This window comes from Choloepus didactylus, chromosome 14 (genome assembly GCF_015220235.1).
Source record: "Choloepus didactylus isolate mChoDid1 chromosome 14, mChoDid1.pri, whole genome shotgun sequence".
In the NCBI taxonomy this organism is placed as follows: domain Eukaryota; kingdom Metazoa; phylum Chordata; class Mammalia; order Pilosa; family Megalonychidae; genus Choloepus; species Choloepus didactylus.
In genome coordinates this window covers 77,871,520-77,885,502 of record NC_051320.1, presented here as the reverse complement: position 1 = coordinate 77,885,502, position 13,983 = coordinate 77,871,520, and the positions used below count along the sequence as shown (strand labels likewise).

General features: G+C 37.9%; 1 non-coding gene across 1 annotated transcript; it reads right to left on the bottom strand.

Moving 5' to 3' along the window:
- Positions 1 to 846: 846 nt before the first annotated feature.
- Positions 847 to 953, bottom strand: LOC119509690. Its single transcript, XR_005211755.1, has one exon. It is a non-coding gene; the product is annotated as a U6 spliceosomal RNA (small nuclear RNA).
- Between the last annotated feature and the right edge of the window lie 13,030 nt (positions 954 to 13,983).

Genomic DNA, 13,983 nt, shown 5'->3' with positions numbered 1-13,983 from the left:
TACCAAAAGCAAAGAAAGGTAAAAGGAAAGCTTAAAACAATCTCTGTCTATAGATTATATCATAAATTGGAAAAACCTAAATAAATCAGTATCAAAGCTACCATAAACAAGACAATTTAGTAAAGGAGAGGTATAAAATTAGCATAGAGGAAGAAATAACTTTCATATATACAAACATAGCTAGATGAAAGAAATAATGAAAGAGCACTCCTAATTTAAATTAGTAATAAAAATTAGTGAAATGTATTTCTGTGAGTGTGAACCTATTGTAAATAGGATCTCTTGAAGATGTTATTTTAGCTATGGTATGGTCCACATAAATGAGGATGGGCCTTAATCCTATTACTGGAGTCTTTTATAAGCAGAAGAAATTCAGACATAGAAAGAGAAAGCCACAAGGAGGAGCCAGAAGCCGGAAGTCAACGAAAGAGCAAGGAGAGGACATCATCATGTGACGGGAGAGCCAAGGAACCCCAGGAACGCCAGCCAGCCAGAACGCTACTGGCCCTAGGAGGAAATAAACCTTCTAGCCTCTGAAACCGTGAGCCAATAAATTCATGTTGTTTGAGCCAAAATAAATAAATAAATAAATAAAGTGAAATTCATTTGGAAGAATTAAGAAAGGAAAAAGAAAATGTATGATAAGCCAGGAAAGCCCTTAAAATGATAAGTTAATTCTTACAGATCATTAACACATTTTGTAAAGCCTCTTTAGTCAAAACAGTGTAATATTGGTATGCAAATAGACCAATGGAATAGAATGGAAAATCCAAAAATAAAAATGCATGTGATAAAGAAAGTATCTCCACTCAGTGGGGAAAATTAAGGGTTTTTGTTTTTAATTTTTTAAATACTGAACGCTTCACGAATTTGCATGTCATCCTTGCCCAAGGGCCATGCTAATCCTCTCTGTATTGTTCCAATTTTAGTATATGTGCTGCCGAACAGAGCATGAAAATTAAGGGTTTTAAAGACAGTTAGCCATAAGTAGAAATATAAAATTGGATCTGTTTCTCATGCCATGTGACATAAGTTTCAAATAGTTCCAATATTTCAATGTAAAAATAAAGCTACTTAAATACTCCAAAAATATGGATGGCTTCCTTTATAACCTGGGAGATGGAAAATGGTTTAACTATGACTCAAAATCCAGATGCTCTATAAAGCAAACTTCATATATCTGAGTACATAAAATTAAAAAAATAAAGTTTGTATGGCAAACAGGAATTAAAACAAAGAAACACTAAAAACAAAATAAAAGGACAAATATCAAATGAGGAACAAATATCTGCAATTTATATCAGAAAAGGCTATTTCACTAATAAATGAAGAGCTTCCAAATACTGAGGGGAAAAAAAACTAACAATATGATACACACTGCAGCACTTTTTGTAAAAGAATGGAACCCACTCAAATGTTCATCAGCATGGATTAGACTGAATATACTATGGCACTATCCATAGGATGTTATAATATGCAGCTACCTAAAAGAATGAGGCCTATTTATTTATTGGCTTTTCACAAGACTATATCATTAAATGAAAGAAAGGGCACAAAGGACTGTGTTTAATATATTAATTTTACGTAATGGGGAAATATACATTCATATATACATAAATATAGGTATATATGCATATGCATTTGTTTTGACTTTCAAAAAGAAACCATGGAAGAATAAACCAAAAATTAATAAAATGTTTATCTACAGGAGAAGAAAGAGAAGAAATGGAACAATAGTGAAGGTAGACTTTTCTGAATAAATCTTGTTTTATAGCTTTAAATGTGGAATCCAAAGAAATACTTTACTAGTTAAATACACATGATTTACATTTTAAAAGATTATTCCTAAAAACTGGAAAAAGTAACCCACAAATGCATCTAGTGTATGCCAAATTGGTCATATAACCAAATTTTTAAAACATTATAATGATTTCAAGGGACAGTGTTTTGATCATACAAAAATGCATATTATGTCATTTCGAAATGCATGCATACATCTATAATACAAGTTAATGCATTAGGAATCATTAAGAATCAGGTTTTCAGTATAAGAGTGAAGTGATGCAAATATAAAATTAGAGTAGTTCGGTTAAAAAAACTTATAATCTTTCATTTGAATAGGAAATACTATGAATTCATTTTTCTCTTGCATCGCTTCTGGGCTTTTTCTGTGGACAGAGCTAGAAAACATGGACTTTTACAATAGGCTGAAAATGCTCAGTAGAAATGATATCCCAGGAGCAATGATAACATTTGGAAAACACTGAAATATATTAAAATATATTATATTTAAAATATATATTAAATATATTAATAAAATATATTAAAATATATTGAATACAACTGTTGAATTTTATTGTGAGCTTAATAGTAATATGGGAGAAGTGTAAGATGAGCGTGAATGCCCTGACATAAGAAATGTAGCCCTAGGGACTGGTGATCAAACAGGAGACCACCTCCAGACACATCCTTCCATGATAGGTGGATGGAGGACAGACTGAACAACTCATATCAGACCTTAGGAATCCCTACGTTTAGCATATCTGCCTAGTGAGTAGGTTCTCTATTGAACTGATCACTGACAAGACTTTTGGAGCCAAGATACTGTATACTGGGAGAGGTGCATAATTGATAGTGCATGTTTGAATGAGCCCTTGCTCAGTTTAGTCAAATTATCTGTCAAATAACCAGTCATTAATATTTCTATTTTTTTACTTTAGGAAATGTGGAAGTGGGGAATACTGATTTTACACAAAAGGTAGAAGACACATCTTCAAGGTGCTTATAATTTAACAATACCAGGCCATGATCCTGACTACGTATGACCCAGTGGAACAAGTACCCTGTTGACTGTTAGGAGTCATTGCTTCTGAATTAAGACAATGTATGATCTTGAATAAGTCAATTGGGCAGGCATTCACTGAGTGCCCACTATGTGCTAAGCACCATTCAAAGTAATGGAGATTAAATGGAGAACAAAATAGACATGGTCACTGCTCTCAAGCTTACATTCTAGTATAGAGAAACAGAATGTACACATGCAACACATACATGAACAATATTTTCAATGAAAGCTATGAAAAAACAGCTTTTCATAGAAAAAGAAAGTGACTGGATGGGGGTGTGGGGTGCGGTGGTAATTAGATCAGTTGATTGGGAAAGGCCTCACTAAGAAGCTGGCGTTTGAGCTGAGACCCAAATGACAAGGAGCCAGCAAAGAACAGATTTGGGGGCAAGAATCATTCCCAATAGAGGAACAAACTCTTCCCTGAGTCGGGAATGAGACGATTAGTGTCAAGGAACAAAAAAGATACTGTGGCTGAAATATGGTGATCAAGAGTATGAATATTAGTAGATGAAACCAGAGCGGGAGGCAGGGAACAGATCCTGCAGGGCCTACAGGTTTGGAATTCAAGGGCACTGGCAAGTCTTTGGCAGATTTTGACCGTAATATTGAGAAGTTCTGATTACATTTATAAAGGTCACTCAGGCTGCTGGTGGAGAATGCATGTAGAAAGACTAGAGTGGCTGAGGCAGTGGATGCACTGAGAACTGATGGAGAGAAGTAGAGAGAAACACACAGGACTTACAGGATGAGGGGGCAGGGAAAAAAGAATCAGATATGAATTCAAGATCCTTGCCTTGAGCAACTGGGTGGATGGTAGCAGACTGGTCACCGACTTGCTCTATACCTTATTTTTCTTTGTTTCGCAAAGCAAAGTTAGATTGCACAACTAAAATGTTTAATACCCGAGCTAGAATTCTGAATACAGAAAAAATGATGACAGTTACAATTTGAGAGGAAGGTCATTAGTCAATGAAAGATAACTATAAAACCCCTGTTTAAATTCATAGAAATAATTTGCATGTTTAAGCTCCATAGTACTTTAAAACATTTGAAAATTTGAAAAATTCTGAATCTTTGGCATTGTGAAGGCCAAGTGGACTTCCCTTGAGAACCTCAAGTCAGTTAAAACTTTTCCTGCCCCAGGACTTTGCTCTGTTTATTCCCGCAGTTGGTCACCACACCCAGCTTTCTTCATGACTGGCCACTTTTTGAATAAATGAATGAATGAATGAAATAAGAATAATCAAATATCGAACCTGCTACGGTTTATAAACTTTGATGATGTCAAATAATGGTATTGATTTGAGTTATGAGGTTTTATTTCTTTTCCCATTTGACTTCTTTCAAGTTATGATTTTTCTCAATTTTTGAGTGGAGGCTCAAATGTATTATAGAGCATTCCTCAAAACATGATCAGAGTTAAGAGATTTATGGCTGAAATGAGCTCAAAAAGAACGGGAATGGTAGAGACCAGCCATTTCCAAAAGATTGGGCACTTGGTCTCACCTTGGGGAGCTTATCCTGAATGTTTTGACAGGGAGGATGAGCAGCTGTCATCAGTCTTAGAAGGGAAAAGCCTGGCTCCAATCCTTTAGTCATGAACTCGTGTGGAAATCCCATCGCACCAAGGAAACTACAAAAGACGACTGGAATTTCCCATCTCCTTTGGCGATATTTATCTGAAGAATCTCAGGAACTTAATAGCTGAGGTTTCTTGACTTGCAAAACTTGAGCATGTTTTGGTTGTTACTCCCCAGAAGCTAACATTCCCCTCTGATTTCTCTCAGACACGCAGACTTACTTCACTTCCAGGTCCTGACCTGGTGGCTGGCTGATGGCTGCGGTATATCATTAAAAATGCATGGTCTCACTGTGGTTTTCTTCTCTCCAACTTGTAAGAATTTCTATTCCTTTTTTAAGGAAGGGAGAGTTTTCTAAGTGAAGGCCTGGATCTAAAAGAGATACCCAAAGCAAACTCTTGGAACCAGTCCAAGATGGATATAAACATCCTTTGCAGACAGAAATGTCTAGTGCATGTGAGGGCCACTGAAGCAAAAATTTTCTTGTAGGCCTATTTAATGTTCATCCTGTGGTACAACTGCTTGGAAATAGGAAGATCCTATTCAATTAATCCTTCTCGGTACAGATAATGAAGCCCCCTGTCAAATCATAAAGATATATATTTTATTATAGACAGTCTCTTTTTTTGAGCCAAAACAATAAACAGGAATTGAAAAAGTTTGTCAGTGGCTTGATTTCTCTGTAATAGATAACCACTCTGATTTTTTATTTTTTTCCCAACTGATTTGATTAGATTTCACATGGAAGAGAGGCTTCCCAAAATAAACACATCTTCAAATCATAAAAGATCTATTTCTGGGTTATAATGACAGAACCACTACCCATCTGGATAATCCAGGATAATTGCCCTGTTTGAAGGCCCATAGCCTTATTTACATTTGCAAAATCTCTTTGCCCTGTAATGTAAGAAATTCACAGTTTCTGGAGGTTAGGGCATGGACATCTTATGGTGACTATTATTCTGCCTACCACACATACCATGCTGGGAAATCCATTCCCATGCACCTGATCCCTTTTATTTAGCATGAGGCAGAATCAATTCTGGGTGAAGAACTCCAGAGAGCAGCTAATGTTTAGAACATGGTCTAGCTTTAGGAAGAGGTGGAGACAAGATAAGGGAACTAGGTAGAAATTGAGAAGACGGAAATTAGGGAGAGGTTCAAGGTAATGAGTTTGGCCAACTTGGTACTAAGAAGAGGGTGCTACAGGAGCCCAGCTTCCCTGATACTTGGATTTCAAGTCTGAATGGCAGAAAAGAAAACTAAGAGAGGGACAATGGAAATGCACCAGGCCTTGTTTCTGGTAATCGAAATTTCCAAATAGTGGCACGAAAGAAGGTGATATACTTGCTTTAGTCACAACTGATTACTAAACTGGAAGATAGCTGAATTAAAGGTGGGTATGGAACATTAGAGAATGTAGCCTTGAGAACATGTGATTAACTGAATATGTTAGGGGCAGATATTTTCTATCTTTTCACACTCCTCTTAACAACAGATATGACTTCATCATACATTTCCCTGTGCAGCCTCACTCACTATTTTAAGTAACACATGTTGATCAATACTATACTTGTTTGGACTACATAGTCTAAAGCTTGTTTGTTTTTTGTTAATCTACCTCCCGTTCCTCTAGGGATATACTTCTCTTTAGAGTGTTTCTCTTCTTAATTTTTTTCTAAAGAATTTGTAATCTAGTAATCTAGGTTCTAATGTATATCTGACACTATCCTCACCCAAATTCTAAACTAGGGCATTGGACAGTGCCAGCACAGTGAGGGCTAGAGAAATAATTAATGTCTGGATGGGAGATCTTTCCCAAAAGGAAATGTTCACCATTTTTGACCAACCTTCTTAAGTGGTTTGTATTTAAGCCCAAAGTAGCCCCAAAATGTTTCCTCAGGCTCTTTGGAGGTGCAATTGTCAAAGACTTCTTAGATTTTTTCATCAGTAGAATAAAAATGCCAATAGCTTTCTCTGTGTCCTCTGTTGTGGTGACAACTGTTATGGTTTTCCTGTGCACTGGCCATTTCTCCTTTTTTCTTATAACAGCATCTTGATTTTTCCTTAGGGAAAAATACAGTCCCTACCCTTAGTATGTAGGGTTAAGGTGAAGCTGACAGTACTCTGAGCTCAAAATATCTTTGACCAAGTGTTCTAGTTTGCTAATGCTGCCAGAATGCAAAACACCAGAGATGGACTGGCTTTTATAAAAAGGGGTTTATTTGGTTACACACTTACAGTCTTAAGGCCATAAAGTGTCCAAGGTAACACATCAGCAATTGGGTACCTTCACTGGAGGATGGCCAATGGTGTCTGGAAAACCTCTGTTAGCTGGGAAGCCACGTGGCTGGTGTCTGCTCCAAAGTTCTGGTTTCAAAATGGCTTTCTCCCAGGACGTTCCTCGCTAGGCTGCAGTTCCTCAAAAATGTCACCCTTAGTGGCACTTGGAATATTTGTCCTCTCTCAGCTTCTCTGGAGCAAGAGTCTGCTTTCAACAGCCATCTTCAAACTGTCTCTCATCTGCAGCTCCTGTGCTTTCTTCAAAGTGTCCCTCTTGGCTATAGCAAGCTTGCTCCTTCTGTCTGATCTTATATAGTGCACCCAATGGGCGGGCCAACACCTCCATGGAAATTATCCAATCAGAGTCATCACCCACAGTTGGGTGGGGTGCATCTCCATGGAAACACTCAAAGAATTACAATCTAATTAACACTGATAGGTCTGCCCACACAAGATTACATCAAAGATAATGGCGTTTGGGGGGACAAAATACATTCAAACTGGCACACCAAGGTTTGTCCAAACAGTGCCAAGGATTCTTGATCCTGTGACTGTTTCTTGGAACTTTGGGAGCTAAGTCTCTTTCTGCTGGACTTAGAGTTGTGAGGATGTGTGCTGGGACAATTGTATGGGAAATGGGAGCTTAGATTCTACTCCATGAGAAAAGCACAGCAGAGGGTAGATAAAGACTAAGTCAAAGTGATGTCATCTGAGCTCCTAGACACAACCAGTTGGCCACTAGACTATCCAGTTAAGTTGAAGAATTTTCTTTTTGCCTTAAGCCAATTTGAATTGGATTTCTGTTGCTTTTAGCTAAAAGCATTCTGATTGATATACATCTAATGAAATCCTCTCCTAGTCAATCTTCAATTTGATATTTATATTTGCATCTGATTGCCCAGCATCCTAGGGCAGTGACTTTATTTAATCCACTGCTGTAGCCTTAGCACCTAGATCCATGTCTGGTACATAGAATTCCTCAACAAATACTTCAGGAAAGAACTGGGAATGAATGATGGTTTCTTTATACTTTCATCCTCAACTGTATTTTTTTTTTTTAACAACTTTTGGTTTAGTTGTCTTTATTGATACCTGTTACCACAGGGGATTTGAAATAGGAGCCCAGAGATCACTAGAAGTCAGAGCGGATGAATTAACTATCCACATTATTTAAATCCATCTGGTTATCTGCCAGCCACACCATCACCTGCATTTAGACAGGACAACAAAATCAACCCAAAGGTAAACAGTAGTGAACATTAATATTTCAGTTTAACCCTAAGAAAACTGTGCTCTAAATCTAGTTCAGCTGCTGCCTAAAAAGTAAAGATAAACTATCTGGAAAATTTTGTGAAAATTTCCTGATTTTTGACAGGAGAATTTATCAGACAAGCACTGCTGGAGACTAGTCATATTTTGGCTTGCATACTGAATTCATTGTCTAATAAGTGTTCAAATCTCTTTTATCCTTTGTTCATGATTAATTTCCTAAATGGGGCTCTGGAAAATTACCTTCAAAAAAAAGTATCTGCCTACAACCTCTCCTATAGAAATGTTAATGAGATTCCAGGTTTCTGTTACTTCTTTGGACAGTGTACAGATTCCAGGTATTATTATCAGCTAGCCAATCAATAGCAGCTCCCTACCCACCCGAGATCCTTTGTGGATGAACTTCCAAAACCACAACTGCTTATAATTGGAATTTTGAATTCTAAAGAAAAGAATCGCTATTCCCATCATTAACTCATTAATTAAGCCCCAAATTTCTAGAGTCAGCAGGTTTTTAATCACCACGTTGTATGTCTTTAATCCCGAGGCACAAAAACATGTCCGGCACTAACTTTTTTGCCAGTAGTCTTTTCCTTAATGGTGTTTTAGTTTCGTGTGGGAAAAAAAAACAAGTATTTGAGGTTATCGACCTCAGGGCCTAAAAAATACCATAATGATTTTCCATCAAGTTGATAAATTTTTATAATGATTTATTTCCATAAGATTCAACATATGTTGGTCACTTAATTCCAAAGGCCCATGTAATTAGCAATGGGACTTTTACTAATCAGATTGAAGGAGAAGGAGACAGCTTCTGGAAGCATTGTATTAGCTCAGACTCTTTTGCACCCCCGTCAAAATCTGTCCAAGTCTAGCTAATCAGAGCCCTACAACGTTCCATGCAAGGAATGACCAGTAAAAATCACCCCAGCCTTCTATCTTCTATGTTAGATACAGAGTTCTCTTGTCCGCCAGCATGAATGGTTGCTATCATTACATCAGCCTCCAGTGGCTTCAATACATGAATGGCTAGCTTACAGTCCAAGAGTGGATGGCCTTTTTTGTCTTTTTTGGGGGGCAGGGGGGGCACAAGGGGAGGCATCTGCCAACCAAAGGAAGCAAGCAGACAAAGCTGTCTTTAAGTATTCTGTCCCACGCATTGAATAAGCAATGCCTTTAGTAGCAGCTCAAGATGAGACTGAAAACATGAAGGATGCCCATAGGCTTCTGAAAACCCCCTTCCAGTAAGACAGCTCTTCTATCTATAGAAATGAAAGTAAAGTTGAACTGAAAGCAGAGCTGTGTGTACTTGACTTTGAAGGGGAGGCTTGGTAGGAAAGAGTGGTGGAAACAATTCAAGCTACAGGGCACATGTTATCTGTGAATGGCCCTGTTAACTCAAAGTAAGGAGAGAACTCTCTCATAACCAGCTTTTTAACTTGGGAGACAGAATACATGAGCCCTGGCTCTGCGTCTAGCAATCTTGACTTTTATTTTTATTCCATTTTTAATGTTATTCTACCATTAAAATAATAACCAGCTAATTGAAAAAACTTAGAAAAATAAAGAAAAGGGTAAAAAAGCAGGAAATAATATCTATAATCCCATTGAACACAGGGAATTTTTCTTATAATTTTGGGCACATTTCTTTACAGTTTTGTTCCTATTCACTTACCTTTATTCAGGTGACAGAGCTGAAAATATAGAATTATATCCTTATTCATATTTATTTCTGTATCCTGTTTTTTAAACTTTATATTATTAGCTCCTTTTCCATACCATTAAAAATTCTTTATATTTTATAGTACAAAGCATACAGAGAATTTATAGTTTTGCAGATATTCCATAATTTACTGAGTCACATCTTTGATGATAAGCATTCCAAATCATACAAAATATGGCACAAATACCATTGTCTAACTGCAACAGAGACATTTCTGTGTCTGATCCCTTCCACCACCCCCATCTGAGATGCACTACCATGATAAACCCCCAGGCTTGGGGAGTGAGGGAGAGTGCATTGTGAACTTCAGGGGTGTTTGATTTAGGAAAAATAATGAAGTCTACGGATCTCCATTACAAAGGCTTATATTCATTGAAATGTGTAAATTAAAAACTTGCTTAATATAAAATCAGACATTCATTTTGACTCAAAGACTGAATACACTAAAATACTTTAAGATACCTCACAATAAACAAAGTGAAAACATTGGTTTAACTACTACTTCTACTAATTGGTGCTATATTTTTTATTTGGTGTTTTCGCACATCGTATTTCATAGGAAATAAAACTAGTTATAGGCAAAAGAAGGGCTACTAACCCCTGGCAAGATTTTTCCATCATTTCCACAAGTCCTTCAATGAATTTAGAACCACAGTCTTCAACATGTGGTCAAAGATTTGTTGATATTTTGCCTCTTTTCTCACTCTGGTGGAAAATATGCCTATAAGGAGCACCCTTAAATAATGCAGAGAGAAACAAAATGTCTGGCTAATCACACACACCAAATGACCCAGTGTCAGAAGATGGGAAGATAACCACAGGAATTTAGCTGGAACTGCTCTCTCATATCCCTGAGCCTGAGCATATTAGAATCAGGCGGAGCCAAAGAGAAAGGAAGTTCTGGTCAGACACACGTTGACTCACTTGAAAGTTCCTTCCTCATATAATTTTCTTGTCCTGTCAGATACTTCACTGACTCTTGGAAATATACCTAGAAGGTGGGGTCAAAATCCTTGACACAGCCAAAGTAATAAATGCTCAGACACAACTTCAGAATGTCCAAGGCGACCAGAGAGGCACCCAGACTTACCACACATTAGCTACAAGAGTGCGTGGAAAGAAAATCAGTTTGCAGACATTCCCACTGAAATGACTATATTTTTCTGATTATGAGATGAGGCCAGAGGCACTTGTTATCTCCGTCAGAGAGGAGGGTAGGTCCCTGAATTCACACTGAAAATATGAAAGCAGTCACATCTGGAGGACTTGGGCCCCACCCAAGGCTCATATTTACAATCCTTTGGTAACCCAGCCCTTCTCTGGAGCCCACATGGAAGCTGTCAGAGCAAACCCACAGAGGATTGATGACAACAGGCAGGACACATCCGTGATTCTCCCAGATACGTCCCATTTATCAATACAAAGAACTGGAGGTCTGATGCCAAGTAATCTGGAAATGAAAATACAAATTGTTTTCTGCCTATGATTTAACAGAAACGAGTTCACCTCCAAAGACAGTCAGTAGTTGGTCTCTGGTTAGAAGAAAGAACAGAGAGGCAACATGCTGAGGGATATTTTGTTCTGAAGTGCAGGCAGCTTCTGAGTATTTGAACCACCTGTTTATAGAGACTTGCCCTACATATATACCACTTCTAATTTGCCAGTATTTTAGAGAATCCAATGCATCTAGATCTCAAATGAATAGGGCATTATGTAGTCTTTATATATATATATATAAAATATTATATTATATATATAATTATGTATCTACTATAATTATATATATATAATTTAGCACTTGAGCACAGTGGGTTTTCTAATTGTTTAAATTTATAAGCAAATAACTGTGTCTTACAGACAAGAAATGTGAGAAGACTGAGCTTATGAATACAACTGTAATCAAACACATCTGCAACACTTTTAACTGACACTTTTAAATATATACACACTAACTGTGTTGCAGAGGAGTTGACATAAGTGCTAAGCAGTTCACATAAATTGCTGTCATTATTGTAAAGCAGGTGAACCAAAGTTTGGGGTTTCATCCCTATTTATATGTTAGGACTTCAAAATCTGTAATACTGCTCAAGCTTTTTCATGATATTATTTCATTTGAAGATAAAAGACTTAGAACACAAGAACCAAAGTTACAGGAATTCTGATTTGAAATCGGCAATACTTACTGAGGTTGAGTGTCTTCTCTGTGCCAGCCACTATGTGAGAGGCTTTCCAACTTGTAATTTTCAGTACAACATAAAAACGAACAATCTCACAACAGGCGAGGCTTTAGGAGGTAAATATTACTCTGGAAATAAGTTATCTGTCACTAGACATGCTGAAGGAGGGAGGAAGGGCCGTGTGTGTGTGTGTGTGTGTGTGTGTGTGTGTGTGTGCGCGCGCGCATCGGGTTTCCTTTATGTTGCTTTGGTCAAAAGATGAAGTAGATGAAGTCTGAGGTCTCTCCTAACAGAAGATGATCAGATTCTACTCCTTGACCATCAGGAGCACAGACACACAGAGATACTGCATTCACACTGAAAGCATTTTAATATGAACATTTTCAGACTAAGACCCTACACTGTCGCTCAAGAGTGACGCTCTCCTTGTCCACTAACACCGCTCTCCCAGCAGCCAGCATCTCCTGCACTAGCCAGCTCATCTCTATGTCTAAGAATATTAAGTGCTACCTACAGGCTCTTTTCTCATTAACTCCTTCTTCTGCAACTTATTTATTCCACAAATATTTAGTTTATGTCTTGGGGACCTACCATGAGAAAACAAGCAAGCCCCTGTTCTCATGAAGCTCAGCCCTTACCTAGTCCTTGTACCTGCTTTCCTGGGTTACCCAGGTGCTGAAGGACTTGAGACAATCACAAAGCATTGACTACCTGTCCCACAGGTGAAACTATGATTTTCAGAGCGGGGAAGGGGGATGTGGGGGTGTGCACGCAGGTGATTCACATCAGAGCAGGTTAGTCCAAAAGAAGGGAGATACACACCAATAAATGCCATGTGAGAATCTTGGGGCTAATAAAGCAACAGGCAGGTATTAGAGCCCACGGCGAGGGGAAGAAAGGAGTTGTTGAAAGGTCAGTAATATTCAGACATTCTCACCTGGGTACAAAGATAGCCTAGCCATCAGTATATGTTAGCACAGTTCTTAGCTTCCCTTTCTAGGAAACCCTACTTTACTCTCCCTCTCCTGGAAGCCTCCCAGAACCTTAAACCTACAAGCCTAAGTTTATGTTCAGACCCAACTGCAGGTTAATTTCTCTTTTAGGACTTACAACAAATCTGTCTCTGATTACACTTAAGAAAAATGAGGATAAAAGAGACGTGATAGTATGTTCAGTGACATCTAAATAGTACAAGACGGAACTTGTTCCTGATGTCAGTGCGATACCTAGTGATGTACTACAAATGCACAGATGGCAAGAAGGTATGAGGAGAACATCCAGGGTGAATCCTGCTTGCAAGGAATCAAGGAGGCTTTGAGTAGACTGCTAAAGGGGAAAGAAGAGGAGAGTTGAGGGCAGGGAGGATAATCGGAAACAAATTTGGCTTGTGATGCAATTTTTGTGGATTTTTTTTAATTGTATATGTGGATCTTACTGTAATAGTAAAAAGATGAAGGATAAATAAGTAAATAATTTAATAAACAAAGTGAATGAATGAATGATATTTCCCAGTCATCATCACAAATGAGGAAAACTGAAGGAGATTGTAGAGAGAGAGCTTACATGATCCAACACCCTGGGGTGTGTGTATGTATAAATTCATGTCAAAACCCAGTTTAGAAATTCTTTAGGCAAAAATTAACACTTTTAAAGATATTTTAGAATGCCTACATGGTGGGTGGCCTTAGCTATCTGCAACCTGAATACTTAAGATTACAGTTACTACATAGTAACCCATGTTATGAAGCAATGGGTATCCTACTGGGGCACAAATTTGAATGACGTGTCCAGTGAGGCAGGTGTGAGTCGGCTGGGAATCAAGTGTGTAAGAGTGAGGCACTCTGCTACAGCTGCTCTCAGCTAAGCCAGAGACTCTCACTTGCTCATGTGGCAGTATCTGCCTCCATTTCTATTGCTAATGTCACAGGTCCAGCGAAGTTAGGAAAACATCATCATCTTACTGCAATTTGAACATTGGCCTTGGCAATGAACAAAAAGTAACAAATAAAAAATTTCTTTGGACATGAAGAGTAAGTGAAGAGGCTATGGATGATGATGTTTCCTAGGAAGAAAAATAAAATCATTATATAATTTAGAGAGAGG